Source organism: Zeus faber (genome assembly GCF_960531495.2).
Source record: "Zeus faber genome assembly, chromosome: 1".
In the NCBI taxonomy this organism is placed as follows: Eukaryota; Metazoa; Chordata; class Actinopteri; order Zeiformes; family Zeidae; genus Zeus; species Zeus faber.
In genome coordinates, this window is record NC_137193.1 from 16,007,940 (window position 1) to 16,013,978 (window position 6,039).

The following is a 6,039-nucleotide window of genomic DNA, read 5'->3' on the forward strand; positions in this document are numbered from 1 at the left end:
CAAGATGGTCACAAGCTGATTCCATCAACATAGTGTTTTGAATCAATCTGGTTTTGTTTACTGTAAATACACCTTATATACTGTACATGAACCTGATGTTATATGTGACCAAATAAACAGGGTTAAAATTTAAGGACATTATTTACTTCAAACAAGCGCAAACAATGGAGGCAGCTGACCACACCTATTGTTTTTTTAATGTTTGCATATATTTTTTTCTTTACAAAGAAGGTGTGAAGGTTTATTTGAAGCCCAAAAGGTCACAGCAAAGGTAGAACACCTATTCAAACGAGCCGCTGAACTTTTACATTCACGGGCCATTCCTTCCATTCCTACCGCCGAGCTCTGTTATCGCTGAGGAAACAGGTGGGCTGACTTAGTATTTAATACATTCAAATGCTCACATTGTTGCGCAGCAGATAATTGGTGTTTGGGTGGAGGTTCTGTCATTTTCTTTTACATGGCAACCTACTTCTGAAAGCGAGAGACAGAGACCTTTGAACACTCCCTATCTCGTCTTAGTGACTGCTACTCTGCCTGTAACTTCATTCATTGGGACAAGGATAAAACCACTCTCTTGCCCAGCTGTAATTCCCGAGTGGAATGTCACTTTACCCAATGGCTCAATATCGTTGCCTTTATCAGATATTAGACATAAACCAGGATTTCAGTGGGGAGGCACAGTCACAGTTCATGCTGAGTACTTTTCCTATGCGTTCATGTATAATGTGTCGTAGCCTCCTGCAGTGTCCCTGCCATTTGTACTGTAGGACTCGACTCTCAGGGCGGCCAACAATTGGCAACCCATGTTGCACTGGACCAATATTAAAACACAACATTGTACATTGAATACAGATGCAGTCTCCACTATGCTGAACCACCCGTTCTATCTACCTTCATCAAGTATATAGTACAGTAGAGACAATCTGCAACATGGCCTTCCCTGCTCTCTATAATATTTTGATTTTTGAAGGACTCTAATGCCGGTGTGCTGCAGCCAAGATTCAAGATTCAAGATTTTTATTTGTCACATACATATACATACTTCCATACATATATGCAGTGAAATGTAATGTGATGTGTAATGTGTAATGTGTAATGTGATGTCCTGCGGACACTTCTGCAAATAAGTGTTGCAGAATAGTATTGCACTGCAGGAGTGTGTGATATTTAACTTCTCTGTTCCCCTTGGGGAGAGGGAGAATTTTGAAAACTTTTTCAAACCAAAACGGCTTCTCTATGTTTGGCCATCTCTGGCCAGCCTGTTGCAGTAGCCTTGGTCAACGTTGTTTGCTTTTTTGTGTTTACTTGTGTATATATAGGGCTTTTCTATTCTGGTAAAACACACCATACGGAAGCTTTTTTTCCACGGTAATATGGAGACTGTGCGGCTCAACAAATTTTTAACTTTTGTTGTGCCGGGTTGCTATGCCAACCGGTGTGGTGGTATTGTTTACCTCCAGGAAGAGCTGATTGCGCTCTCCAAGCCTACACTGCTGCCCGGAGCGAGACTCCAAATCCCTGACAAGTTGAGGAGAAGACGTCGAAGATGCCGTTAGGGTCAAACGGAGAGCCAGGAGGTCGAGATACAAACCATTTCTTCCCTCGATAGTCATGGGGGATGTGAGGTCCCTGGTGAATAAGATGGACGAGCTCGGAGCGCTGACGTGGACACAGTGGGAATATCGGGAATGCAGTATTATCTGGTTCACCGAGACGTGGCTGCAGGAACATATTCCGGACGCTAACGCCACCGTCCCTGGTTTTCAGACGGTACGGGCTGACAGAGATTGCAGACGGAGCGATAAGAAGAAAGGAGGGAGATCACTGTGTATGTGAACAACCGATGGTGTAATCCTGGACATGTTACCATGAAGGAGAGTTTCTGTAGCCCACACATCGAACTGTTAGCCGTGAGTTTTCCTCCATATCTGCTGAGGGAGTTCACATGCGGCATCAGTATTGCTGTTTATATCCCACCATCAGCTGTTGCAAATGTGGCGTGTGACATCATCAGCTCAGTCATTGCCAGACTACAAACAAAACACCCAAATGCATTCACAGCAGTTTCTAGAGACTTTAACTACACCCCTCTCTCTGCTACACTTCCAACTTTTCAACAATTTGTCAACTGCCCCACCAGAGAAAATTAAACACTGGACTTATTTTATGCAATTTGCGGGATGCGTACAGCTCCACTGCCACCCCCGCCTCCCCTTGGCAGATCATATCATAATGTGGTATTTCTCACCCCCACCTACACACCCATTGTTCAGCAGCAAACTGTGACCACAAGGATTGTGAGGAAGTTGTCACAGGAAGCAAATGAGACCCTTCAGAGGTGTTTTGAGGCCACAGACTTGGACGTACTCTGTGAGTCCCATGGATATGACATCAACTCCATGACTGACTGTATAACAGAGTACATCAACTTCTGTTCGGATTACACCATCCCCTCAGGATAGTGCAATGTTTCTGCAATAGCAACCCCTGGATCACCAGCGACCTGAACGAGCTGCTGAATAAGAAGAAGAGAGCCTTCAGGGACGGGGATAGGGAATTACTGAGTAGTGTGCAGAAGGAGCTGAAAGTGATACTGAGGGAGAGCTAGGAGGCATATGGGCAAAAGCTGGAGAGCAAGCTCCAGCAAAACAACATGCGGGATGTGTGGTCAGGTATAAAAAACATCACAGGCTTCAAGGTGAAGGGGGATCAGGCTGAGGGAAGCCTTGACATAGCCAATGAGTTGAACTTGTTCTTTAACAGGTTCAGCACAGGACCCTCAGCTGCCTTCTCCCCTAGCCCCAGCCACACAGACCCCACACCCTCCCTGCCCCCAGAGCGGCCTCCCTCTCGTGCCTCCCCTCACCCCCCAACCCCCACCACTGACTTCAATACAGCCCCATCAACACCTCCCCCTGCATCAAGAAACAAGGAGCCCACCTCTACCACCCACCTGTCTGTTTCCTGTAGTCAGGTGAAGAGGCAGCTGGAGAGACTGCACCAGAACAAGGCTGCGGGTCCGGATGGTATCAGCCCCAGGGTCCTGAAGGTCTGCGCGGACCAGCTATGTGGGATTCTACAGAACTTCTTTAACCTCAGCCTGAGCCAGGAGAAGGTTCCAGTGTTGTGAAAGACACCCTGTCTTGTTCCACTACCTAAGAAGCCTAACAAGACCTCCCGTCTGCCCTCAATGACTACAGCCTTTCTGTTGCCTCAACATCACACATCATACATCATGAAAGTCCTGGAGAGACTGATATTGGCCCATCTTACACCTCATGTGAGCACCTCTCCGGACTCACTGCAGTTTGCCTACCGCCCCAAGGTTGGGGTTGAAGACGCCATCATCTACCTGCTTGAGCGAGCCCACTCTCACCTTAAAGCAGGCGGCACTGTGAGGATCACTTTTTTTGATTTCTCCAGTGCTTTCAACACGATCCAGCCTGCACTGCTGCGAGAGAAGATCCAAAAGATGAAGCTGGACGCCTCCACAACCTCCTGGATTATTGACTACCTGACAGACAGACCACAGTTTGTGCGGCTGAGGGAATGTGTGTGTGTGTGAGCGGGTGGTTAGCTAGACAGGAGCACCTCAGCGGACTGTACTCTCACCCTTCCTCTTCACCCTGTATACCTCAGACTTCCAAAACAACTCGGAGTCCTGTCATCTGCAGAAATTTTCGGATGACTCTGCAGTTGTGGGCTATCACTGGTGGACAGGAGACTGAGCACAGGGAACTGGTGGACCGCTTTGTAGCATGGTGTGGAAACAACCACCTCCTCTTAAATGCAACCAAGATGAAGGAGGTGGTTGTGAATTTCAGGCGGACCAGGAGTAAGCCGAACACTATTTCCATCCTGGGAGAAGAGGTGAACATTGTGGAGGGTTAAAGGTACCTTGGCATTCACCTGGACAGCAGACTGGACTGGAAATGCAACACTGAGGCTGTCTACAGGAAGGGACAGAGCAGACTCTATTTCTTGAGGAAGCTCAGGTCCTTCACTGTGTGCAGCAAGATGTTACATATTTTCTACCAGTCTCCTGTGGATAGTGCAATTTTCTTTGCAGTCATCTGTTGGGGCAGCAGCATTAGAGCCAGAGACTCCAGGAAACTGAACAAACTGATAAAGAAGGCTGGCTCTGTGCTGGGTTCTGCCATTTCCTTTTTCCCTTCATTGTTTACTAGAAAACAGGGCATTCAGCAAAATAATTTTTCTAACAAGCCCCGAGAGCTGGTTGTGGAGAGAAGGATGTTGCATAAGTTGCTCAGCATAATGGACAACACTGCACCACCCCCTACACAACCTACTGGTCAGACAGCAGAGTGTCTTCAGCCAGAGGCTCCTTCAGCTCCACTAAGAACCGTTACAGGAGGTCATTCCTGCCCACCGGAAACTCCTCCTCTGAATGCAATGCACCAAGCCCATTTTAACTTCACATTTAACTTCCATGTTTAAGCTTTACCTTTCACTAACTTAAATTCTATTTTATTCTATTCATTTTTTTACAGTACAGTAGTTCTTTTATATGTATATGTATATACACATATGCATGTATGTGTGTGTATCCGTATATACTGTATGTATATATATGTGTGTGTGTGTGTGTGTATATATTGTGTGTGTATATTTATATATATATATATAGAGAGAGAGAGAGTAATTGATTCAAAAACAGTGTGTTTTTGTGAATTATATGTGTTTTGTCATGTACTGTATGTCATTGCTGCCTCAACACTGGAATTTCCCTTTGGGGATTAATAAAGTATCTTTAATCTTTTCTTATCTTAAAAGAAAAATCTGGCAAATAAAACATACGTAGGCATGGGGTGTGTGACTACATGACTGTTTTTCAATCAGCTTTGTAAAACAATATCTCTGCTGAGTACACAATGAAAACATGCAAGTACTTGCTGTCTAACGTAAGGCTCAAACCAATAATGTCACAGGATCAGCTGTGAAAACATTGCTCAGCATTGAGTTATTATTATTATTATTATTATTGAAATTTACCCAAGGCAATAAATCAATTATTTCATTTTATTTAGCTATTTTCTTGTTGTTTTTTTCTATGTGTGCCTGGCACCAGTTTACGCACATAGGCTAATTTATGGTGGTTATGTAATTTGTAGGAATGTTGCGAGGGTGTGAAAGCAGCTTGTTGGAGGGAAGAGCTTACCCCTCTTTGACATTATGCTGATATAGAGGAGTCTGAAAACGGAACAGTGATAAATCATTCCTTCCACAGTTCACCATGCACTTCCTTGTATCGGGTACTGTGCTTTGTGTTATACATCATTTCAAATGGCAAGGGCTCATTTCTGGATAGTTTTTTAATGGATGCACGGTTCTGGTGATTCCGTTTAAGACTGGATTATTTCCCTTAATTCATGTTTGTTTTATGGCTCTATGAGAAGACTGAATACCACCAACTGTAAAAGTGATACGGCCAAATAGTGTTTGAGTTGAAAAGCAAAATGGGGACGATTCTACTAATAACGGCTGCAATGGTGGAGTTATTAGTTGAGGTTAGGGCAGAAGCACATTAGGTACCATCTATCCCAAGCCCAAAAAGAGAACACTTTTGTTTTATTTTTATTAACAGGTACCAGGTCAAAACTAGAAGGAAAAAGTGCCTTGGGTAACAAACTATCAAATATTAAAGCGTCCGTGCGGCCATCAGGGTTTTTTCTAAAACCACAGGCGGGTAGAACTGTTTGTGCCCAGTCTGTGAGAGAGAGAGAGAGAGAGTGTGTGTGTGTGTGTGTGTGTGTGTGTGTGTGTGTGTGTGTGTGTGTGTGTGTGTGTGTGTGTGTGTGTGTGTGTGTGTGTGTGTGTGTGTGTGTGTGTGTGTGTGTGTGTCTCTGTGGGTGTGAGAGAGACGTTAGTTGGATGTTTAAATACCAACCTGATCAATAGATGAGTGACGCTAAGCCGCTCCAGGCACTGAGCCGCTCCTGGCACGTCACCTTATACTAATGCTGTTAAATCGTGGCACTGTTCCTGTGTTTTTTGACCTAATTTCCTTATGATCAC